The sequence below is a fragment of the Rattus norvegicus genome, chromosome 9 (genome assembly GCF_021556685.1).
Source record: "Rattus norvegicus strain SHRSP/BbbUtx chromosome 9, alternate assembly SHRSP_T2T, whole genome shotgun sequence".
Classification (NCBI taxonomy): Eukaryota; Metazoa; Chordata; class Mammalia; order Rodentia; family Muridae; genus Rattus; species Rattus norvegicus.
Genome location: NC_141542.1, coordinates 92,556,593 through 92,583,575, shown reverse-complemented (window position 1 = coordinate 92,583,575; position 26,983 = coordinate 92,556,593).

Here is a 26,983-nt window from a genome sequence, read left to right as displayed (position 1 = left end):
TGAAAAAGACCAACAGGATACAAATTGGAAAGAAAAAAGTCCAAGTGTCTTTATTTGCAGAGGACATAACAGTGTATGTAAGTGACCCTAAAAATTCAACTGAGAACTGTCAGTAAACACTCTCAGGAAATAGCTGCACAAAAACATTGACTCAGATATATATGTGTGTGTGTGTGTGTGTGTGTGTGTGTGTGTGTGTGCGCGCACACACGCACACGCACACACACACGCGCACGCGCGCGCACACACACACGTGCACATACACATACATGTGCAACAGACTGAGAAAATGTCAGAGAAACAACATCTTTCACCATTGCCTGACATAATGCAAAATATCTTGGTGTTACTCAATGCAAACAAGTAAAAGACTTGAATGATGAAAACTTTAAGTCTCTGAAGAAGGAAACTGAGGAAGATCTCAGAAGATGGAAAGATCGCCCATGCTCACAGATTGGCAGGATTAACATAGCAAAAAAATCCCATCCTATCAAAACCAATCTACAGCTTCACTGCAATCCCCATCAAAATTCCAACGCAATTCTTCACAGATCTTTTATTTTTTAACTGGCTATTTTATTTATTTACATTTCAAATGTTACCCCCTTTCCCAGTTTCCCCTCTGCAAACCCTCTATCCCATCTCCCCTTCCCTGCCTCTGTGAGGGTGCTCACCCACCCACTTGCCCACTCCCACCTCACCTGACCCTAGCATTCCTCTACACTGGGGCATCAAGCCTTCACAGGACCAAGGGCCTCCCCCGTCATTGATGCCAGATAAGGCCCTTTCAGCTCCTTCAGTCCTTCCCCTAACTCCTCCATTGAGGTCCCTGTGATCAATCCAATGGTTGGTTTCGAACATCCACATCTGTATTGGTCAAGACCTCGCAGAGCCTCTCAGGAGAAAGCTGTATCAGGCTCCTGTCAGCAAGCATTTCTTGGCATATCTGCATGTGGAATGGATCCCCATGTGGGGCAGTCCCTGAATGACCTTTCCTTCAGTCTCTGCTCCATTCTTTGTCCCTGGATTTCCTGTGCACTCAGGTGTGTCTGCACTCCTGGGAAACCAGCTCTGCCCAGGGGAGGGGGGGCATTTGGTTATGGAGAGACGAGGCACAGGGTCAGCTTCAGGAGCAGATAGAAACCGGAAGGAAGGATCCCGTCCTAGCTCCTCAGTTCCTGTGTGGGTTCCTCAGAGCAGAAGTGATGGTCCTACCCATTCTCTCAGGTGTGTCAGCACTCCTGGGAGACCAGCTCTTTTCTAGCAGGATTTGGGTAGGGAAAGCTGTGACACAGGGTCAGCTCCGGGGCCCAGATGGAAACCGGAAGGCACCACCATGGATTTCTACTGTGCACTACGCTTTTTCCTGACAGTGGCTCCTGCCACCTTGACATCCTGACTACTGAGCCTTTGCTGCAAATTGCATGATTGTTAGGTGACATACAGTCTGTAGTCCAACTCCCCAACAACGGTCAGCAGCAGCTGTGAATGGAAAGTCCAACATCAAGCAGTTGCTCAATCCCACAAGGCAAGCAGGTGAAGAAGGGGACACTGATCTTAAAAGAACAAATTTTAGCTTCATATGTAAATACAAAAATCCCAGGCTAGCTTAAACACTCCTGAATAATAAGAGAACTGCTGAGGAATCTCCATCCCCTGCCTCAAACTGTACTGTGGAGCCATAGTAATAAAAATAGCAGGGTACTGGCACAAAAACAAGCACGCTGGTCAGTGGAATCAAACTGAAAAACAGACAGACAGACAGACATACTTATAGACACCTTATTTTTTTTTTATAAAGGGGCCAGAAATACACACCGTAAAAAAATAAAAAATAGCAGAGTCCTACTGTCACACATTAAAAGGAACTTGAGAAGTCCTGTGGAGGAAGAGGAGGAAGGATTGGAGGAACCAGAGGAGTCAGGAAAACATCAGGAGATCCCAGCCCACAGAATCAACTGACTAGAACTCATGGGAACTTGCAGAAATCCGGGAGGCTGTAGGGGTCTGGCATGGGTCCTCTGATCTAGGTTATGGCTGAGTTGCTTCAGGTACTTGCAGGAATCCTAACAGTGGAGCAGGGGGCTGTACGAGACTCTTGCTTACTCCTGGGTCCCTTTTCCTTCTACTGGGTTGCCTTGTTCAGCCTTGATGTGATGATATGGGCCTGGTCTCATTGTAGCTTGTTATGTTATATTTGGCTGATATCCCTGGAAGGCATGATCTTTTCTGAGGGGGGAGATGGTTTTGGAGAAGTAGGGAGGCACAGTGTGGAGGGAGAGGTTGGGTGAGGAGAAGGAGGGGAAACTTTGGTCAGGATTTAATATATGAGAGAAGAATAAAAAATAAAATCTTCAATAAATGGATGGTTGCATGTAGAAGAATTCAAATAAATCCATAGTTACCACCCTGCAGAAAATTCAACTCCAAATAGTTCAGAGACTACAGCATAAAACCAGATACACTAGACCAGATAGAAGAGAAACAGCCTTAAACACACTGGCACAGGAAAAGAATAAAATATAAATAAAAAAAAATGCCATCAGCACAGACACTGAGATTAACAGCTGATAAATGCCACTCAAGAAACTGAAAAGTTGGGCTGGAGAGATGGCTCAGCAGTTAGGAACGCTGGCTGCTCTTCCAGAGGTCATGAGTTCAATTCCTAGCAACTACATGGTGGCTCACAACCATCTGTAACAGGATCCAGCAGGCAATGCCCTCTTCTGATTGTCTGAAGAGAGCAACTGTGTACTCATAAAATAAACAAATCTTTAAAAAATAAAAAAGAAATTGAAAATTTTCTATAAAGCAAAGGACACCATCGTCCAGACAGCATGGAAACCTACATAATGGAAAAAGATTTTCAACAATTATACAGATGGTATCCAAAATATATAATATCCAAAATATATAAAGAACTCAAAAAAACTAGGTATCGAGAAAATAAATAACCCAATTAAAAATGGGGTAGAGAACTAAACAGAGACTTGACAAAAGAAGAAACTCGAATGACTGAGAAACACTTAAAGAAACGTTCAGCATCATAGTCATGTAGTCATAAAAGAAATACAAATCAAACTACTTAGAGATTTCATCTTATGCCTGTCAGAATGGCTCAGATCAATAGAACAAATGGCAGCTCGTGATGGAGGAGTAGAGCAAGGGAAACATTCAAAGTTGTACAGCCACCATGGAAATCAGTGTGGTGGCTTCTTAGGGAGATGAAAATTAATCTACCTCAAGACTCAGCTGTACCACTCTTGGGTATATTCCCAAAGGAGGCTTCATCCTACCACAGAGACATGATGTTCACTATTCCTCTATTCATAATAGCCAGAAATTGGAAATAACATAGATGTTCCTCAACAGGTGAATAGAGAAAGAAAATGGGCTACGTTTACACAATGAAATATTATTTGACCACCAAAATCTGATGAAACCATGAAATCTATGGGTAAATGGATGGAACTAGAAACATTGTCTTCAGTAAGGTGTCCTAGACCCACGTATTCACTCATATGTGGACATTATTTGCTAAGTCAATGATAACCAAGCTACAGTTCATAGAAATGTGGATTCAGAGGTTAAGTGTAGAGTGAGGGACTAGCTAATAGTGACAGATAGATCTTATAGAAAAGGAAAGTAGGACAGGATGGATGGGGTAAGGGGCTGGAACGAGAGGAGCAAATGGGAAAAGAGAGGAAAGAGAAGAACAATGAAAGAAATACAAGGAAAGACAGATAAAATTATGGGCCATTTGAGGGGCAGTATGGAAAGCTAATGATAGAGTAGATGCTTCCTAAAATATTTTTATATTTTAATATAAATAAAATTGCCAAATAATGGGAGAGACAGAGCCTTACCTGAACATCCCTTGTCACTAAATGCAGCACCCACTACCAGGAATGGGCTACATTTAATTGAGTTGTCAGCTAAAGGAATCCCATAGGAACCCCGAAACAGCCTAGGTTGTTGCCAAGACTGTTAGTCTCCACAAATTGACGTCAAGGTATTATTGCTGAAGACACCTACAGAATGCACTGAACATGGAGATGTTGAGTTGGTGCCTACATAGAGCCTTCACCCATGTGTGTGAGCATCTTTGGTACAGGAAGAGACTCTGCACACTACCAAAGAAGAAATGTGCACACATACCCTTTGACCTACAAGGTGATTTACATGCAAGCTATGCTAGTTCAACAAAGGCACGGAGCTTGTGGGAGTGACCAGTCAATATATGATTTAAGACCCCTACTCCACAGTGCTTGGATGACCAACAACCCGAGACGAGGTAGCCCAGGAACTATTAGTAAATCCAAATACAACTGGTCTCTTAAAAGAATGTAGCAATAAGACAACTCCAAGCAACATTCTGTTAAACTCATAGGCCAGTGACTTGCTCACCCATCATCAGAGGAATTTCCTCCTGCCAGACAAGACTCAGAGAGTGAGACCTTGGAACACTCAGCCCTAAATGGTATGTCTATCCAATTTCCCTTTCAGAACTCGGAGTACCCTGTACCAGAGAGATGAAAAGAGCATAAGAACCAGAGGGGATGGAGGATGCCAAGGAAACCGGGGCCTCTATCTACATCAACAGAATCAACACATATCAACTCACAGAGGCTGAAGCAGTATGCACAGGGCCTGTGCGAATCCTTTGGGTATATGATATGGTTTCCAGTTTAGTATTTTTATGGAATTCCTGAGTGTCCAAACAAATGGCTTTCTGCATCTGTATCTGTTTCTTGTGCTTGTTCTTGGGTCCTTTTCCTTCTGTTTGTTTTGTCCTATTCTGGCACATTAGGTTTTGATCTTGTTATATTTTATTCCATTGTTATCCCTTAGGAGCCTGCTCTTTTTCCTAATGAGAGACAGAAGGGTAGAAGATCCAGATAGGAGGGGACATGGGGGAAGAGCTAGGGGACATAGAGGGAGGGAAGAACATAATCAGTATATATTATGTAAGCAAAAAATGTATTTTCAATAAAATGGGAGAAAAAGACTACTGGGTACTTAATTCTCCCAGATTCCTTAAAGGGTGATTTTTATTAAGCCCACGTCTACTGGAAGGCTACTGCCCAGGAAATGGAAGAGGCATTTGAGTTTAAACTCAGAGCTGACTTCCAAGTCTCTTAACTTTGGCCTTTCTGAAAACTCTGAAACTGTTTCTGGCAACTGGGATATGCAAGGCATTAAAAATTATGGGGACTTTCTTCCAGTGGTGGTGGCCGTGTACAGAGAGATTATAGGGGACAATAAATAGTGTTGACGTTAGAGATGAACATCTCCCGTGAGGAAAATGATGATGATGATGGCGGCCTGCTTTCATCCGAGAATATTGATACATGAGCTACAGTTCCGTCTTTGAGAACAGTGCGGTGAGAAGAGGCAAGGACCCCTGTGTACCAGCCTCTTGTGTAAACTTCAGTTCTTTTTCCAATTAGCATACGAGATGATAGATTTCATTAAACATCTTCACACACATAGACCATAATGTTGTGCTCATATTCCTATGTCCCCACTACTCTTCCTTGATTCTCTTTCTACAACTCTGCCCCCCAAGAGTCCACCCCTCTGCTTTCATGCCATACATATGTAGATTTTATGTGAAAGTGAATAAATATATATTGGACCCTAGATCATCTTGACCCTTTGTTGACATGTTTTATGTATAGCCCACTCCAACACCACTAGGAGAGAGGTATTTTAACTAGTTTATAACATGAGGTTATTTTGCCCCATTTCACATTGTTTTCTGTAACAGGAGTAAGAATTCTATATCAGGTCTGTCTGCCTCCAAAACTCTAGTTATCACAATGCAAAACCTTTCTGCACCCTGAGCACATGCTATGCCCTGTCCCCCACAGACCATGCCTGAGTGCTACTGGACTCCACAGAATGAAGCAAATCTGACTCCATGATTTGCAACTTAGAAGGCTCATTTCCTTGAATGGTAAGAACAAAGACAGAAAGCATAGGTGATAGGTAACTCATCGAAATAAAGAGAAAGGAGAAAAGATCCTGGGTATAGAAGCTTCTCCCTGGAGTGCTAGCTGAACAAGCAGACTAACAGCGAGTCCCCTTGGGTCATTGTGTTAGTTCTATAGTTTCCTGGTTATTACATACTAGCATTCTGGGTCTCCTGGCTGCACGGATGTAAAATGCAAACTACCCTGATTTAGGTAATAGAAGAGGGCACCTTGAATTGCAGCACTGGCAAAAGCAAGGAAAAGCAAAAAGGAAAGCTCTAACAGTCCCAGTACCATGAAGACTTGTCTGACCTTCTCAACATTCAGTGGGGCTTGTTTCATTAGCCCTTCTACACAGGAAGACTCTGTAGATAAGAGAAAATAACACTAGAGAATTCTAGAAACAATAAAACCTGTTCCTATAAATCAGGGATCAACAACTACGACCCATGGGCTAAACACACCCAGCCTACAACCTACTCTTGTAAATAACGTTTTACTGGAGTAGAGCTACACCCACTCTTGTTTATATGAGTGACTGATATCACGCTGCAAGGACCTGAGGATGGCAATAAAGACCATGGGTCTGCACAGCCAAATATGTTCTCTACGCCTTTGCAGAAAAGTTTTGCTAGCCTTCTTGGAAGCTTTGCTTTTGGTGTGAGCTCATATTCGTATAGTGGTGCTTTCTGTTTATGTGTGTGTGTTGCTTTAATTTGGTCTTGAGGTAGCGTTCTCTCTCTCTCTCTCTCTCTCTCTCTCTCTCTCTCTCTCTCTCTCTTTCTCTCATAAGGAACCACTATGTATGTGAATCATTAGTGAGGCTGAATGTATTTACATTCAGAAAGAATGGAGAGGGAGGGGGAGGGAGAAGGAAGGGGGAGAGAAGGAGAGAGGAAGAGAGAAGGAGGGAGAGAGAGGGGGAGAGCAGGGATAGAAAGAAGCATCATGCATCTATGCCTTCATTAAGCTCTGTGGAAACAGGCTAGGAACAGCCAGTCAGTAATGCACTTGCCTTGCAAGTACCAGAGCCTGAGCTCAATCCCCAGAACACAGGTTTTAAAATGCCAGACATGTTTGTAACCCCGGAGCTAGAGAAATGAAGACAGGCAGGTCCCTAGAGCTAGCTGACCAGAGAGCTTTAGCCTATATGACAAGTTCCAGGCTAGTGAGAGACTGTTTCAAAAAAACAAACAAACAAAACAAACAGATAAATAGTGGAACAGCACCAGAGGAATAACATCAAGGTTGTCCAATGACCTTCACATACACAGGTATATACATACAAGTGTGTCCACCTATGCATGCACACACACACACAGGAATAACATCAAGGTTGTCCACTGACCTTCACACACACACATACACAGAGACACACATACACACACACACGGGGGGGAGAGAGAGAGAGAGAGAGAGAGAGAGAGAGAGAGAGAGAGAGAACAGAGGAAAAACATTAAGGTTGCCCACTAACCTTTACACACACACACACACACACACACACACACACACAGAGCACAGAGGAATAGCATCAAGGTAGTCCACTGACCTTCAAACACACACACACACACACACACACACACATACACACACACACACACACACACCACAGAGCACAGAGGAATAGCATCAAGGTTGTCCACTGACCTTCAAACACACACACACACACACACACACACACACACACACACACACACACACACCACAGAGCACAGAGGAATAGCATCAAGGTTGTCCACTGACCTTCATACACATACACACACACACACACACACACACCCCAAACCAGTGGACATTGTCCCTTAAACTTACCTGCAGTGTCATGATTGGCTGATTTAAAGATGACATGCTCACAGAGGGATAAATCTGTAGCGACTACCGCACTGTTAGCTTCCCTGTGCTTGGCAGCTGGAGCATGTTTGGAGTTTTAGAGCTGACATAAGGAACAGCAAACACCATTTCAACAATCACACGAGGGGGGCACTCTAATTAGGCCAAAGGTGACAAGTTATGTGGGGTCTGAAGAACTAAGTAACTATGTCAGGCCTCAGGCTGGATGCTGTGGAGAAGCTCCTCAAGTAAACATGCAGCTCTGCTTCCTCAGCGTACACCTATCAGGGTCGTCAGAGGACAGATTTCGAAAAACCAAATATCATTAGCATTGCATTATAAATTCAAATTTGTAAACATGGACTTATGGGAAATTTAAGCACTAACATTGTTGGACAATAGTCTTGAATGTCACATTTAAAATAAGTGGAAAGGAGGGACTTAAATGCAGCCTGTCCAGCTTCAGGGTGCAGTTTATTCTTCTATGTCCCTTTGTTGCAGGATGCCTTAAGCTGACCCCTGAAGCTTAAGGGAGAATGCCCGGGAGCATTTGCTTTCTAAGGAAAATCTTTGTCAGTTTCACCATCTCTACCCTTAGCCACAAAATTCACTCATGCAGATGGTGGGCAAGCAATAAATATTTATTGAACGGATGGACTGAAAAATGACTGTGATGTGATATAGTTAGGTTTTCACTGGATAATATAGTTTGAATTCAATAAGTATCACACTTGCTCGCCATGTGTCTGGCGCCAACTGGGTCCTGGGCACACAGTGTCAATAAGACCCATCTTCTGGGACTTTAATGACCAAGTAGACAGACATGCCAGGAGCTCGCCTGAGTCTAATGAGCAAGTACAATCATTGGCCTGGTTTGGTTTTTTTTTTTTTTTTTACAACTTTCAGAACAAGATAGCAGCAAGAAGGGATGAGAAGAGCTGAGATGGCTCACGTGTAAGTGTTTGCTGTACAAGTACGAAGATCAGAGTTCAAATCCCCAGAACGGTGTAAAATCTAGATGGGTAGAACAGTTTGTCTGGGAGCCCCGCGTTCCTATGGGGAGACAGGAGGTAAAGATAGGTGAGGTTCCTGGGCCAGCTAGCCAGCTGTGTGCAGTGGCGAACTACAAGAGAGGAAAACATGTAGATGGAAAGAAAGAGAAAAGGACCGAATCAAAGGGGCAGAGATGCATGCTTTTTATTCAGCCAAAAAGAAAAAAGAATAATTCCTCTGCTCAGAAATGGAAAGAATGCCTTTTTATATAGCACATTCTTCTATATTATTCTTGTACGTTATCTTTATTTAATCCTCCTAACAGGCATCAGGAGCATCATTAGTGGTTTCATTTTATAAATAAGACCGAAACAAATCATTAGTAAATCGGGGGCCAGAATTCAATACATGCCTTTTCTGTTCTGTTTGTCCCTGGGCAGCCTGTTTCCCACAGCCATGTGTGATGTGTGTCCCCACCCCCACACCCTCACCCCAGGACTTTGGGATGCACAGGCATGAGTTAGGTGATGGCATCAGTTTGGAAAACTGTATGTCTCATCCTGAACTAATTTGGACAAGGCACTCGGAAACACTAATTCGATCCCACACTGTTAGGCTGTGGCTCTCTGGTGAGTCTTCTTTTCTCCCTTGACACAGAAATGAAGAGAAAATGAAGACAAAGAAGGATTTTGATCTTGCGCTTGTCCCAGAGACGTGGCCAGCAAATGCTTATTACTAGCAGTAAATTATAGTAATAAGTTGATATTTTTAAAGATTTTTTTTGTTTTTAATTTGTGTGTGTGTGTGTGTGTGTGTGTGTGTGTGTGTGTGTGTGTGTGTGTGTGTGTGTGTGTCCATGTGAGTGCAGGTATCCACTGAGGCCGGAAAAAAGAGTCAGATTCCTTGCAGTCATAAACAGGTGGTTGTGAGTCCCTTCCTGATGGTGTTGGGGACTGAACTCACGTCCTTCAGAAGATGAAGAAGTACTATTAACTGCTGAACCATCTCTACAGCCCCCCCATTAATATTTTTGATGGCTTTTTTCTCTCTCCCTGACAACCCTACTTTTGCCCTGGCCCACCTTTGGTTATCAAGAAAAGAGATTAGAATTTGTCCACAGAGAAATAGCAGGACATATGTAACATGATGTACATCAATTCTAACCTCAGTCACCCAAGGAACTATTTTTGTCTGCCTCTAACACACAAAAAGTTAGTCCTGGAGTTTCTAGCTTACTGAAGTCTCTCACATCGTGGTCGCACACTCATGTACAAGTTGCTCCCTGTGCAGTAGTGATGCCTGGAACTGGGCAACACTCACATAAGAGATTCTGTGGCTCTGTCCATCTATGAAAACTGCTCAGTGGTGACCAATCAAGTGTGTCATAGTATAAATGTTAGATAGCAATTTTCTGACAGAAAATCATGACAGTTGCTTTCTCCAATATTCACACAGAAGCTATCTGGGCTAATAGCACGTCAGCAGGGAATATTCTGTTTTCCTGTGTTTCCTGATTTACAATGTTAACTTGTATTAGTTAGCTACGCTGAAATGCACCGTGTAACAACTCCAAAAATTTTAGTGACTAATAACGGTCACTGGGAAATGAAAATGTATATCGTTTTGAGTCTGCAGCTGAACCAGACTCAACTACACATAGATCTGTACCACCTTGCAATTTAGACCACAGGCCAGGTTTAATTCTGCTCTGTGGTCTCTTATTCTGACAGCAGCCACAGCTACCTGGGGCTTACTTTCTTCACACGGACAGCAGAAGCTTATGCCAAACCACATGGGTGCATTGAAAACCTGGCTAATGTCATAGCCTTTTACTTTGCACACAGCAGTCTAAGCTTCATAGTCAAGAACAGGAGAAAGGGATGGATGGATGGATGGATGGATGGATGGATGGATGGATGGATGGATGGATGGATGGATACCAGTCTCATGGAGGTGGAGAAAGGAGACTGAAACTTTGTTAAATGCAATACAACCATCCACAAACTTAATCTATGGTAGGGTGCATCCCTAGAAAGATATGTTTATGGAAAAACCATCATTGCTACAGCCAAAGACCATTAGACACTAAAGTCAGTGGGGCTTTGAGCATCTGATTTTGCTGTGTAGCAATTTGCTCTAAGAGTAAAACCTTCCTTAAGGTTCCATAAGACAGATAATGGAGGATGGTGAATCCCAGGAGGTAGAACAATCCCAAGTACAGGAACCATGCTAAGAGCAGGAAGTAAACAACTCAGAGGCTTTAGGAAGGCCCTAAAACTGACCAGTATGCTAGGCCCCTCCTTTTCCACCCATATGTAAGTAGTTCACCCTGCTAAGAGATAATTCAGACCAACCAAGCTACTTAGAACAGGCAGAGACCAGCCATCTACCTAGAATAAGAAGAGGCCAGCTTAGCTGCCTAGAAAAGGCTCGGACCAACTGGGCCACCTGGAAAGGACTGTCCAGCCTGTTGAGCTGCCTGCAGGCTGTGTGGTGTGCTCCAGGGTCCCAGCCTTTGTGAACTGTCACCCATCCTGGGGTGGGCTTTTGGTTTTGAAGCTGTCTTTGGTCATTTCTACTCCTGTAAGTAATCCTTCACCCATATTCCTGTAAGTAACGCCGACAAAACTTATTGGTTTATCCGAGTTGGCTTTATTAGTCCTTACTTAGGTACATCATTAGTTCCATATCTGGAGTGAATAGACATTTGCTCATAGTGCCCCAGGAATAGTCTCATTTGTCTCCCTCTCAGAAACCAGTGTAACAGACATAGGAACCAGTTAGCATTGCCCATAAAGGACCAGCTGGTAAATCTTTTTACTTTGCAAACTATATAGTCTCTGTTCTAACAACTTGACCCTGATGTTTGCAGTACAAAAGCAACCATAGTTGCAACTATGTTGCTTTGTAACCATAGTTACAACTATGTCCTAATAAAGCTTTATTTACAAAAAAAAAAAATAGATAATCGCCTAGCGTTGATTCCAAAGATAGAGTTTACATCTTGTTATAGATTGAGCTGTAAAGGGTGTGTTTCTGGTTTTGGATGTCTGTTGCTGCATACCACCCCACCCTAAAATAAGTGGCTTGAAGCTATTTTCCTTTCTCTTCTGATTCTGCACATGAATTAGGTGTGGCAGGTGACTCTCTGCTCCATGTGAGATTGCTGCATCTGCTGCCATTTGGGTACCAACAAGGCTTGGATGCCAGGGTGGCTTGCTCACCTGTCCAGCCCCTTGGCAGGATTGACTCGGATACTCAAACAGCTGTGCTCCAGCTGTTAGGCCTCTCCTTTTACCCTCCCCTTCTAAAGCCAAGGGCCAGACCTGCCATTTCTGCGGTCTTCCTGTAACAAAGCATCTTCTGCTCACATGTCATCTGCGTCCCCCCCCCCCCCCGCATCTGCACTGCATCCTTACACATCATCTGTGGCCCCCAGAATCCATTCCTCATGCTGGCCTGTGTCAGAATTCTACTCCTAAATCATTGTCTGAAGTGAAATTATTTTCACACTCCTAGCTGGAAGATGATTTCTTTTTATGCTACATGGTAACAGCAAAACGCTCTGTACAAGGAGCGGGAGAGATGGCTCGGTGGTTAAAAGCACCTGCTGGTCTTGCAAAGAACCCAAGTTCAGTTTCCAGCATCACAGAGGGTTCACAGTCTGATGTAACTCCAGTTCCAGGGATTCTGACACTCTCCTCATACCTCCCTGGGCAAGGGCGACCATTCACATAAATATATGCAGGCCAGACACTCACACACACACACAAAATAAATATCGAAAAACCCCTACCCTACGCTAAAGGTTCTTCAGAAACCTCACCGCCCCCCCCCACAAAAAATGGTGTTCTAATCTAGCCACAGATAAAATTAGTCAGGTCAATTCAGTGCAAAAGTTAAGGGAGGGAGGGAGAATGAGGACTTAGTCCTAATCCTGCCTGCTTTGAATTAAATATTTAAACACACACACACACACACACACACACACACAGTTCTACCCAACACCTCTGGTTCCATGCAGCCACAGGGAAAGAATAGAACACCATGTCTGGATGTGGCAAAGGATACGAGGTGTACGCAGAAGCAGGGAGCTCGTGTGTTCCTGTACAATGTTGAATTCAATACAGTTCTCACCAACATAATACCCCCTAGGAACAGAAAGGCTCCAGGGACACTGTCACTCTCATAACTGAGCTCCTCCATTTTAGATCTTAAAGTGGACCCCGCCACCATACAAAGGCCATGGTGCATCGCCGTCAATGAGGGATTCACACATTTGAACTATAACTGTCTCCCACACTGGACTCCTGTCTGCTTTCATTAAACTCGCCATTCTCTCATTCTCTGTTGTCACTATTTGACCCTGCCCCAGAGTCACAAGAACTTTCCAGATCAAGTTGACTTTTGCCTGAAGTCACCCCACCCATGGGCATTCACCTCCCCACACCTTCTCCCTGGTCTCCTCCAGACCTCCTCCCTGCAGCTTCCAACCAAGAAAGGAAGCTGAAAGTCTCAGTAAAAGAAAAAGTGGGTTATTACACATAGATTTTCTAGGTCCAATCATGCAGTGCAGTTGACCAGGAAGGATGGCATAGAAATCGTATTTTGTGTATTGTATAGAAACATGTCCAAAAGTGCTTCTATTCTTGCCCTGAAATAGAGGTACAGAAAATAGGGGTACCCCTTTCAATGCCTACAGTGTGGAAGGTCCAAGGGGTGTTGTGTGGTATGCAGATCTCTCTGTACCTTAATCCAGTGGCCATATACCTTCACTGCATCCTATATGCTGCATACCTGCCACACCATATATCTGAGCTGTCTGCACCCCAGCAAATGTCACAACAGACATCCTGGACCCCATTCTCCCTAATCCCTTTCTAACCTACTCTTTATTTGATCACGGTCTCTTGGTTCTAGCTCCCATTTTTAGCCCTGTTGTCTTGACAGCCAGATCCAATTATCTGACCTCTTGAACCCCCCCTAATGGCACTAGCTTGGTCTTCTTCAGCTTTCTTATTTTTTACTTTGAGGGGTCAAGGGCTCCCTGAATCCTCCATCACCTCCAGTCATGTCTTCCAAAGCCTTCGTCTAGGAACAGTGAGTCAGAGATGGTTGGGCCATCCTGTTCCTCGTGGCCCAAATAAGGCACTCCTGAGCAACACAGACAGACAGACCTTGACCTCCTAAGCAATTGTCCTAGCAAACAGAGACAACGGGCCCACAATGAGCTATTTCTGAACAAGTCTGCAGAAAGTTCTGATGAAAGGTGATACCCAGAGGAAGACTAGTCAGACTGAACTACTTAAGGAAACAAAGCATCTTTGAGAAATGAAATTAATTAACTGCTTCCAAAGGGGGCAGAAAGTAGAAGGCTAGGGGGGTGGGGTGGGAATTTTTTGGTATAAATTTCCAAAGAGCAAGGGACTTGAAAGCACACTGTGGGAATTTCAGGCTTGAAATTAAAAAATGTCTTCCAACGTTCTGGCTTAGTGGCGTGTGCTAGGCACTCAAAACTGGGTTTGGACCATATACAAAGAAAAGCTCTGACAGAGAAAAACAATAAATTAAATGCATAAATCGAGGGGATTTGGGCTTTTTAAAAGTTACAGCACAATATTCTCTGAGGGTGATTTTAGACCAGACCTTGACAGGGTGAGACTGTGAATACAAAAGTGAGCTATTGTCAATCAGGAGGCACTTCTGTGGAAGTAAGGTTCTCAGGAGTAACCAAAGGGAATTCCAAAGATCTAGTTTATATTCTGTGTCTTTGAGGCCATTTCCCTGGGATTTAAGGAACCATATGGATTTTTGAGGTCTTGAAATAGCTACATAAAATGCCTCTTCGTATGAGACCTATGGTGCCTCAGTCACGGACATTTCGATTCCGTTTCCTGTACCAAATTCTTTTGCTCAACTGCACCCTACCAATCCTCCCAAGATTTGCCAGCTTCCAAGTGTAGAGGGGACAGTAGCTACACCTTGGCTGTCTACCACTGATCTCAGGAACACAAAAGACAAATGGGGAGAGGCCTCTGGGTGAGGAGGTCTGTGGCCCAAGAGGCACCCACTCCAGGAAGGAAAAAAAGACATACTTATGAGGTCACATGATGGTGATCATCCAACCAGAAGGGGATTTTGTTTTTCTGCCAGAGTTTGAGCTAAAAGAAGTTTCTCTTAAAGTGAATAACTTGCCTTTATTAAGTCTGTGTGAGAAGCTATGGTATGTATATGTGCGTGTGCGTGCGTGTTCGACCTCAATCCTACCATTTTGACCCTGTAAATGAGCTTCATCGCTCTACTCGAACAGCATTTTAATGATACTATATCCAAAGTTCAGCCATCAGTACACCAAACTGTTTTTTTCTTGGTATGGTATGCATACGCGTGTGTATTTCCTTTATTCCTTAATTTCCCTTTCCCTCTTCTCATGAGCGAGGTTCCTTTGGGCATCTGTCTCCCTCACTCCTATGAGCCCCCCTCTATAGAGACCTCGCGCTCTGCACTCTCCAAGTCTGTGCAGTTCTCTCTGAGGGTTTTCTCTGCACCTTTGTGTCCCTGTTTGCCCATTTGTTCCTTGGTGTTTCTCTGCTTCCTTCTTCACTCTCACCATCCGCCTTCCATCTCCTTCCCCTTCCCCTTTTCTGAACTTCTCTTTCTCTGGACCTAATCAAAATGAAAATAATTTCATAAATAATAGAAAACAAATTAAAAGGATTTACTGTGCTCACCAGGATATTAATCAAGAACTTTAAGTGAATTGTGGGGATTGTTTAAGAAATACATATTTTCAAAAATAATTAATATTGCTACGATTCCATTAAAATTCTTATATTTGCAATTTCCTTAGAACAAACGGGCAAGATCAAAACTTGCACTTTAAATCATGAGGTCATAAGCAGCCTGTGTGGTCCATTCCTGCAGCCCCGAGACTGTTGTCTGGCTTCGAGCTTGCAGAAAGGACACTACTTGAGTGACAATGGTCATTGATGTAGACTCAGTGTCAGAAGACATCCTACCATGCTTCTGTTCATGGGCCTCAGGACACTGAAAGCTCTAAAATGCTGTCTCTGTACAAAACCCAAAGCATCAGACGGGCAGCACAGCAACCTGAGACATACTTGGACTCTTCCTGTCCTCCGTCTTAACCTGAAAGTGAATAGAGAGACTCTGTCCCCAGGACACCTGAATCTCATACATTTTTATAACGCCTACCACTTCTCTTTCTTTGTCCATTTCCCCAGGTTTCTTTCTCCCAGAACACAGCAACTCATCCATGTACACACATATTCACACATACATTTGAATGTATACATACACATGTACCCATGTGTACATACAATATATTCATTCATACACATGCATACATTCATGAATATACACAAGTGCTCATAATGCATTCACACATATACATATTCATTCATGCATTTATGCATACATACACACATATACTCACACATGCATAGATTATACATATATGCATTCATTCATGCATTCATGCTTACAAATATTCATAAATACACATATATTCATACATATATAACTGTATAAGTCTATGAATACACACATACACATATATTCAGGAACATAGACATTTATTCATGCATGCATTCACACACATTCATATAATATACACATACAACATTCATGAACATGCACATGTATTTATAAATACATGCATGAATTCATATATATATATATACTTTCAACATGCACTTATGCAGACATACATGCATCCATAGATATATACATTTGTGCACATGTACATATATACTCACAAATATATACATGCATTTAAACGTACATTCATTCATGCAGTCACGTATAAATACACACATGCATTCATGAACACACATTTATTTGTGCACACATGCACACATACATGTATTTGTACAAACATTCACTTGTAGACTCATGCATACATAATGTGCATTCATATATATATACATACATACATACATACATACATACATATATTCATGACATATACACACATCTCACATGCACAGCTAGGTTTGTCCCTGGATTTCTGTCCTTCTAATGATCATAATTGTTGGTGCTGAAGGGTTAAAATTTCTAAAATAGGAAAAGCTGCTGTCTGAATATCTGTGTGCCCCTAGCATACATATGTGAAGCCTAATTTTCAATATGAAAATAGTAACCTTTGGAGCTTTGGGGTTTGGTTAGGTCACTGGGGCCTCCTCTTCCCTGAAGATGCCAAAGAGAGCTCACTTTCACCATCCATGGATGCCATGCATGAGGAGAAGCCTTTGCCAGAAGCAAATCTGCCTGCACACTAATTGGAGCAGCCTTGTCCCCAGAATTATGAGGACTGATTCTGTTGTTTACAAATTATCCACTCTTAGTGTCTTGCTGTAGTAACTCAAATGCACTAAGCCCAAAGCTAACTACAGGCCTCCCGTGGTTGGAAGTACCTGACACCCAGCTCTCATACATCTGTCGAGGGTACTCCCCACTGTCTTTGTGCTCCAGACAAGGAAACTGAGGCACAGAAACTGTAAGCAACCTGTCAACATCTATGCAGCCAGCAAGGAGAAAAACTCTCTCTCTCTCTCTCTCTCTCTCTCTCTCTCTCTCTCTCTCTCTCTCACACACACACACACACACACACACACACACACACACACACACTCCACAGGGTAGGCATAACCACCTCCCCACATCACACACACCAGCCTGCCCATGATTAGCAGGTCTGTGTGGTGAGCTCCCTGTCCTCTGCTCCCTAATGAGCACTCAGGGAACTCCAGCTAGAGCAAGTTCCCTGGAGATCAAGCAGCTTCAGGGTGCTGAGGAGCACAGGTCCGAGGCCGTTTTGAGGGCATTGCCAGCGTCTTTAAGTACTTGAAGGCAAAAAAAGAACCACATTCCCCTTGCCTTTTTATTTAGAGAATAATCAAGAACCTTTTCCTCCTCTCTCTCACTGAATACAATTTATCTTTATCAAACCCGAGAAGAATGTAAGTCTGGCTAGAAGTTTCTCACAAAGCCCGACAAGATGAAAGGGGCCGTAATAGATTCACAAAGCAGTCGGTTTTTTTTTTTTTTTTAAATCTGTGGAGCGCTGGCTTCATATGATCCTTTCATACGAGTGAAAAATAAGACATTGTGTTTATGTGGCGCATACATTTGTCAGCATCACAGAATGGGGGGCGGGGGTGACCACACACCAGACACCTGGATCCTTCACTGTCCAGGTGTTTCATAATAGTGGGAAACCTGCTTTTTAAACACCCAGAGTTTAGACCAAGTGGCCAATTCAGGCTCAAAGCAACTGCATTTGTTATCTGTCCTAAACAGGAGCTCACCCCATACTTTTTACTCAGCCGAAGAAAGGGAATGCTAACATTTTAGTAAGCAGGACAATTGACCGTACCTGGCTTTGTGTCAAGCAAAAGCTAGCCTCCGCATTGGGAAGTCCTGACCTTGAAAAGCTGGTTAAATGAAGGCTGCTCAGGCTGCTGGCTGCAGAGCCAGCCTGGAAGTAAGTAGGTCGGCAGAACTATGGGCCGGCTTCTGTCACTCCCAGTCTGAGCTCACACAATTCAGAGTAGAGGAAAATGCTCTTGGATGAAAGAGTCGACTGGTATGCAGTTCTGGGCAGCAGCATGTCTTACGGACAGACCAGCTCCACCACATGAAATCACCCAGGGAAGCTGTCCACAGGCAGGAGGCTAAGTTCTGCTTCTTTAATCAATTAAGGACATTTTGTTTTTTCGGGGGTCTTGCATTTTTATTTATTCGTATTTCTATTCGTGTGGTGCCTAAAGAGGGTTTGGGATCCTGGAGCCAGCTTGAATGGCAAGCAGGTATGAGCGGCTGCTGCTGCTGCTGCTGCTGCTGCTGCTGCTGCTGCTGCTGCTGCTGCTGCTGCTTACAGGCTGCCTGCCAGGTACTTAATGGGCCTGTCCTGAGTGATAGACAAAATAGCTTAATAAAGATCTGCAGAATTCAGAGACTTGTGATAGGAGGGACAATCGCTCGATGACAGAAGTGCCTGGCTCAGGAGCAGTCACCCACCCACCCATCCAGGTCACTGGGTCACTGGCTCTAAGAAGGGCATGCTATGGGCTATCTGAGGACAACAGTTCTGGAATCCCCAGGGCTCACCTACAGTGCACCATGTCTCCCTTTTCTAATCTGCAAACCGGGGTAGTATATGCACTTACTCTCTCAGGTTCTGCTCTGCATTTAACAAGTAGAAACTGATGAGGCATTCAAATTGGCATAATCCAAGGGTTTAACCAAAACAAACAAACAAGCAAGCTTCCAACAAAAAAAAAACCTGATCCATGTGGCCAAAGCATGGGGGAAGAAGGAAAAGTACAATGCCCAGAGGCTGGTACTATCATCATGCCTGGGCCTAAGTGTGTCAGAGTCTACAAGTTACCTGTGCCCCACCATAGAGGGAAGCATCCTGTGACGCTAACCAGGCAGTAATGAATCAATGGAGTAAATGCATCGATTTCGCCCTGCTTCCTGCCTCTACCTTTCCATATGCCCCATTGGCTGAAGCCAGAAGGATGCAGAGAATAAGGGGGATCTTTTACATATCCCACATGGGACACATCTTGGGTACCAAAGATTAGAGATGAGAGGGGTAGAAAGGGGAGGAATGAAGCACCAACAGTTTGATGGGAAAGAATTGAATGCTTAGCACAGAGCCTAGAACACACCTCCAGTATATGTTAAGAATGCAGGGTATACTTCTGTGATGGTTCGGAGGTTAAGAGCGCTGGCTGCTCTTCCAGAGGTCCTGAGTTCAATCCCAGCAACCACATAGTGACTCACAACCATCTGTGAGATCCGGTGTCCTCTTCTGACCTACAAGCATGCATACACACAGGAAGCTGTACACGTGATGAACACATTTTTTAAAAAGGTTTCTAAAGAAAAGAGTACTGCATGGTTAGCCATCAATGGTGCTATATCAATCAGGTATCTTAGAGGGAACCGAGGCAGAAAAGGACCCCTCAGCTCTGCGGGAGGATCTAGAATCTAATCATTAGAGCCCTGCCATCAATTATAGTGTAAAGGCAAGTGTCCCTCCAACCCCTCGATTCTGGAGTTGTGTTTCCTATTACATCAGGGGATTACGAGCTGAGATGTGGGGCTTTTCCAATTTAAAATGCTGTGCTTCAAGGCTGATGGCCAACATTTGAAGTAATTTCAATTGGTCCCTATTAGTTCCAATTTTGTTGTGTTTTTCTTGATCCCAAGATGAACGGCAGGATTTGGGCAGCACCACAGGGATGCCCGGTGCCTTATTCAGCCACAGTACCTTTCCAAACCTGTTCCTGGGGTTCTCCCAAGACTGACATCACAGTGCCATACCTACTTTGTCCTCAGAGGAAGCAAGGTCACAACGTAGGAGTCAGGGCCCTGAAATCCTCCAATGCTTTACCTGCCTTTTCCTCTGGATAGAGACCTCATCCGTTCTTAACATCTACTAAGCTTCCCAGAAAAAAGTTAGGCCAGAAGATGCTTTTAGAACTTCTTTACATATATAGTAGCTAGGATCAAGTGGGTGTACCTCAGTGAAGCTCAGATAAGCTGAGTTATAGCAACCTCTACAGAGGCTGAGGTCCTTCTGAGGAAGCCAGGGGCTCTGAGGAAAACTATGGAGGATTTCAACACACAGAGTCCCTAGACATTTCTCCAGAAGGGCTCCATTCCTCTGCAGAGTCTCCCTTCCCTCCTGTAGGCTGAACCAGAGGTACGTAAGAGTCTTTGGAGATTATGCGATAATAGTAACAGACCCATAACACTGGTGGGTGCTCACAGTATCACGCGCCCCTTCGTGCATTTCACTTCTTTCCAACCCAACAAAGCCTGTGGCTCCCCAAGTTCACAACAAGGTGAGTAACCCAGCCAGGTCTGAAGTTTTCTTTATGTTTACCCAAAGTCCATATTGCCCTCACTAACAGATGCTCGGTGAGTACAGGTTATAGACCAGTAGGTCTGGTTGTGTTGTCTTGTTTTTTTTTTTAATTACTATTTATATTAATGGCTGCCATCTCTGTTTCTTCTTACCACTCTCTGAAATTATCCCCATTTACTCAAACATTATCTACTTGCTCCCCTAGAATGCCATAGCAGCCTCCCAAAATGAAGGGCTCACGGCACCTGTCACATTTGTGGCAATGTCCCCAGTGCTTGGTCCACCGTCTGACATTCGAAATGCACACAGCACATATCTGCCAAGTGAAATTCCGAATCCTCCCATTCCTTGAGGTCATTTTTCCTAACTAGGCTTCAAGGCATCCAAAGCTAAAAATAACCACCTTTTGACTCAGCAACTGGCAACTGTCCAGGTTACTTTTAGCTTCAGAGGTTAAGGGGAAAAAAATGGGCCAGATGAACGTGGAGCAAACTGCCTGACCGTGCATCCCTGTGCAGAGAATCTTAAGGGGCCGTGCACAATGATTATTGACAAATGGCTCCGCTTACTTTCCCTGGAGTCGAGCCTTAGCAGCTAGCATTTCTAGAAACCCGTGATTCTCTCCCAGGAGACAGGGAGCTCTCAAGAAACAAGGGCTGTACCTTACACACCTTTGTTTCTTTAGGAGTGAGAAGTGAGTCTGGGTAAACCAGGCCCTGAGAAACACTGGGGTGAGTGAAAGGTGTGGGTGACAGTTAGCAGCCAGAGCAAAACGGAGTATGAATGGAATCCTAAAACATCAAAACATAAAGACATCCCCACGGCCATCTGCTTTGCTTTTCCTGTGGCTCATCTGCCAGAGGTCCTTGAACCAGAAGCAGAACCTTTGAGAGACAGAGCCTCATGGGAGATGATGCTACCACTCGGGCACCACCCCTGGGATAGATCAATGCTCATCCTATCAAGGCAGGTTAGGTCTAACCAGCCTGGATGGGTTAAAGCAAGGTCAGCTTGTTGCAAAGACAGTTCATCCTGATAGCTACTTAGCTGCGTCTCATTTCTGCTCTCCTGTGCTCCGTCTCTGTATAGCCGTGTATGCATCAGATTGTGTGATGCGTAGCCAGGGCTTCATTCCAGCCACCAGGACTATGCCTTTTGATCTGCCCAAATATCAGAAGCATGCGCCAAAAAAATCTCTATTTTTAAGATACCCAGCCTCGGGTATTTTGTTATAGCAACACACCAAATACATCATTTGACTATGTTAGCCATTGTCTGTCTGTGGCTGCATACATCAAGATCAAATGGAATTAAATACAATCAAAATTATGTTTTTCATCCACACTAGATACTTTTCCAGGACTCATGGCTACCTCTTTTCAAGGTACTGATAGAGTAACTTCTTGGACTTTAGGTTCAGATCACCCTTGTCCCCTAGCCTTTCCTTCTCCTGATGCAGAAGTTTCTGCCTCTGAAAAAGGATCTAGAATCTACCATTAGGGCTCAACTACTAAGCCTGGGATATTAAACTCTGGGACTGCATGAAGTGATAGCTCACTAACTGGTGAGTCCTTCGGGTGACCTTGAGAAGGATCTCATCTTATACGGAAAGAAAAGAATCTCAGAAAAACAAAATGATTTTCCCCAAGAGACCACCTATGCAAGCGCTAGAGTCTCCTAGTTACTGCCTAGTATGTTTTAATCATTAGACGTCACTCAAAACCTGAGAGCACCTCACATCTAAGAAGGCAAAGCGTCCTCTTCTTTCAAGTCAGTGTGGTTTGGAGAGATGGTAAGAAAACCTAGAGGCACTTAGAGAAGAAATGTAAGGCCCATCAAGCAAAAGATGGGAAAACCGAACTCCCCACAGAAAGCTAGAGGCCAACAGATCTGAAGCAAGCCCAAATGTGGGTTACTTTTTTTTTCTTTTTTAAGCTTTTCAAAATTGTTTTCATTTCAATGTTGGGAGGTTAATACCCAAGATGGACACTCTTTTTGAAGAGCCCCTTTTGATTTTAATTTCTTAAAGTCCTCATTTGAACTCCCTTTTTGTTTATATTATACCCATCCACAATTTTCCTTTCTTTCCAGGTAACTTGATCCCCGAAAATGTGCAGAATCCATCCCTGCCCACTGCTTTTAATTAAACATCAACTCGTCCTTTCAACTGGGTCTTTGAGGATTTTTGCGTTGTCTTCTCTAGATGTATTTGTCTTTTCCCGAAATTACATCGAATCAAGTTCTCAAAAATGCATTTCTTAATCTTTAAATAGCTTGGAATGAATCTTGGCAGCATCTTAAGAAAACCTATAAAAAGGGAAGAAGCTAGCCTACCCACTTCCCTCCCAAGTAGAAGCCGGGCATGTGCCGTGTGTTGAGGCTTGCATGCATGGATCTCACAGCATCAGACTGAACCCTGCAAGCCCCAGGCTCCCAATTCCATACCTAAAAGAAGTCTGCATACATTGTCCCCGAATACTGTATTTGTACTGACACTTTTACTAAAGCAACTCAGTGGGAAGAGGTGTCAGGGAACCAGAATCTGCCACAGACCCCTGGGCTTCCATTAGAAGCGTTTGCCACTCTGCAGTCACCCTCCTGCAGGCTGGTAGCTCAGGCTCCAGTAGTCAAGGTGGTCAACAGCTGGCCTGAGCACCGATGGGGAGGTCTGCTTGGAAGGTTCTCCATCTTCCAGATGAACCAATGAGGATGCAGATATCTTTGGAATCTGCAGAGGAGACCCTCCTGAGGGAGAAATGGAGAAGGGGGTCGTTTAGGAAAATTCCACTGATGTGTATGACTTTTTTCTGGTATGTCTCCTAGGGTTTCTGAAGATTTCATTACCCTCCTAAGCGAAAGTCTTAAGATGACGGCAAGAAGGTGCTTATTGAAACCTATAGCTCTCCATCCCTCGGCAGGCTTTGATTTAAAACATTCAGAAAACGTATCCAGCAGCCTCTTCTTCCCCAAAGACAGGGGCTTTAATGTTTAAGAAAAAAAGAAAGAAAGAAAGAAAAAAGCAGGCCTCCTAACACCAGCTAGCTCCCTCCTCTTAAAGAAAAATGTTGCCTAAAAATATGAAGGTATTGATGTCAAACTATGGTAACAACTTTTAAATTTTAAAGTCCTGTTCCTTTGTTCTCAAGGAACAAAGAAACAAGAATCCCATAACCCGGAGCTGTGTGAGAGCATGACTTCCAAGCAAGGACCGGTGTTGTGAGCCAGCCCTACTCCTTTCTAACTGCCAATGTGGAAACTGAGGTCCAGAGAAGTTAAGGACTTTTAACAGTCAGTGGTTAAACCTGAACTTGGGCGAGGTGTCTAGACTCCACAACTTTTGGAACAAGGAAGAGGAAGAATATCATTCTAGCGATTTCAGGAAGGAGACAATGGTTTAAAGGTGGGAAACCAACACAGGTTCTGCACTCTCCCTACCTCAGCTGTGGGTACGTACAATTAATGTCCCAGAAGCCAACTGGAAAGCAATAGAGAATACGTCCTTTGTGCTGCTTGACCAGTGAGAATGGAGGCCCTGTCTGCCTCACAGGGTATGAAAGGAACCACACTGTGTTCCTAATCCAGTGGGTCTTGCATGTTAGGGGCCCAGCATCTCCCAGAGTTCTGTCTATGATGATGGCATCTATAAGTAGCACACCTGACCCTCCAGCCCTTCCCGGTTCTCTACGGTAATGAGTCTAATGAATATGAAGAGCTCAAGGGCCCCTCACCCCTTGCCCCACCCTCACCTCTGCTGCTCTCCAGAATAGGGAAGGCTTAAAGACCACTACAAAGCACAGCATCTTGCTTGGTTTTGTCTTTTGAAATTGCCTTGACTAGGGGAGTGTATTCATGTTTCCTTCTGGTGGGTCCCAGCTTGAGTGCACCATTGGTTTCCATGCCCATATCTGAGACTCCTCTTTTCAAGACATCCAAGGAGCTAGTGGGCCATACTAGCCCCATACATAGCCCATCAGGAGGGCCTGTGGATTCACCTCTCCCTGTGTCTTCAGTGCTCCTGAGTCAGTCAGTGTCTCTTTCTCTCTCCTCTCTCTCTCTCTCTCTCTCTCTCTCTCTCTCTCTCTCTCTCCTCTCTCTCTCTCTCCTCTCTCTCTCTCTCTCTCTCTCTCTCTCTCTCCTCTCTCTCTCTGTGGGGGGGTGCACATTTACACCAGGATCTTCTTATTTTGCCCATTCTTTGTACTCCAACCCTCAGGGCAACATCACCCCCGGGTCCTTTTGCCTGAGATTTCATACCTAGCTCACCTTTGTCCCTTTCCTGACTAGAGAGTGATTCAAATACTCCTTTTTTCCCATTGGTTTCTAGAGAATGTGGCCCAGGGCTTTGTATCTCTTATGCCCTTTGCAGCTGGTGTACAATAGGCCTACAGTCATGCTTTGGGAAGAGGCCCTACCCTGGTGGGACTTAAGACAACAGGACAAGGTGAGTTAACAAGATAGTTTAGTCTGTAAAGCATTTGCTGTGCAAGCAGTGGACTTGAGTTCAGATTCTCAGCACTTGCATAAAAATCCAGACACAGTGGAGCCTATAACCTGGTGCTGGGGAAGCAGAGACAAGGGGATCATTGGGACTCGGTGGCTGCTCAGCCTGGCCAAACCAATAAATTAGAGGTTTCAGCGAGAGAAAGTCAGCCAATGTTGTTGTTGTTGTTGTTGTTGTTGTTGTTGTTGTTGTTGTTGATGATGATGATGATGATGATGATGGAAGAGAAGAGGGAGAGAAGGGGGAGGAGGAGAAAGAAGAGGAGGAGGAAGAAGAGGAGGAGGAGGAGGAAGAGGAGGAAGTAGGAGAAGGAGAAGGAGGAGGATTGAGAAAGAAACTCAATGTCGGGGTCTGATCTCCAGGCAAATCTGTATATGCCTATACTCATACAAACACATGAACACATGACAGAAGTGGTAGGGAGCAGGGCAGCTCTTCTGCAGGGCCTTAATTACATACTGTGTCCCCATGCACTGACTTGGAGTGCTTCTGCTTTTACTCTTATTTGAAAAGTGCTATTGGGGCTGAAGAGATGGCTCAGCGGTTAAGGGCACTGACTGCTCTTCCAGAGGTCCTGAGTTCAATTCCCAGCAACTACATGGTGGCTCACAACCATCTGTAATGGGATCTGGTGCCCTCTTCTGGTGTGTCTGAAGACAGCTACAGTGTACTCATCTAAAATAAAATAAATCTTTTTTTTAAAAAAATGCTATTTTGATTATTAACATCTATCACAGAATAAGAAAGAGTCAGGGAGCTCAGTTAGTCCACTTGGAGTTTTGCCACCCCTCTCCTAAAGATCTGTTTCTGACCTAAGCTTCCAAGAAGCCTCTTCGTCCAAAGAAATCCAGATAGTTCTACACCAGGGGTTCTCAAACCTTTGTAACGCTATGACCTTATGTTGTGATGACCCCCAACCATAAAATTATTTTCCTTGCTACTTCATAAATGTAATTTTACTACTGTTATGAATCATAATGTAAATATCTGTACTTTTCCAATGGTCTTAGGCAACCCCTACGAAAGGGACATTCAACCCAAAAGCAGGCGTGACCCACAGGTTGAGAACCTCTGTTCTATGCACTCTCCAGGTTCCCCTCAAAATTGTGTGGCAGCACTGGAGAGTTGACATGGGGGGACAGTAAGGACCTCCCTACCATCATCTCACAAGTATGCCGTACTGGGTTGAAGGCCACAGACCAAACTCTGTCAGCCTCAGCTTAGTGTAAAGCTAGGCACATCTGGAGGTATGAATATATTATTCAAATAGAGGAGGCAGGTGACAGGCTTGGGGCATGTTGAAACATTAAGCTGACAGGCAAGTCCTAGAGCTGTGTCTGGGTACTGAACATCAGCACATCAGAGTTCACACAGCAAGGCGGTGTGAGGGGTTTGAAAACAAAGTCCCGGAAGCCCGAGGTAGGGCACAGAACCGAAAGGCTCCTGCAGACTCCCTCTCCCAAGTTTCTCTGGTTCTCCTTTAGTTTTATGTAGGATGGACAGATACACTAAGGGTCCCAACTTTAGAGGACAACCTGGACTTTTACATGTCGACGGGGCATTCTGTCTCCCCAGCAGGCTCCTGCCTGTCCCCCCCTAGCCCATTCTCCTCCATGGGGATAAACACAGTCTGGTTTGTATCACTACAGACTTGCTTGTCTGTTCTTGCTCTTCTCATACACAGAGCACTATAGTTTAGATTCTCTTGTGTCTGTTTCTTCTTGCCACAGGTTGCCTCTGTACATTTATCTCTGTCATTCAAGACATACTACAGTCTTTCTG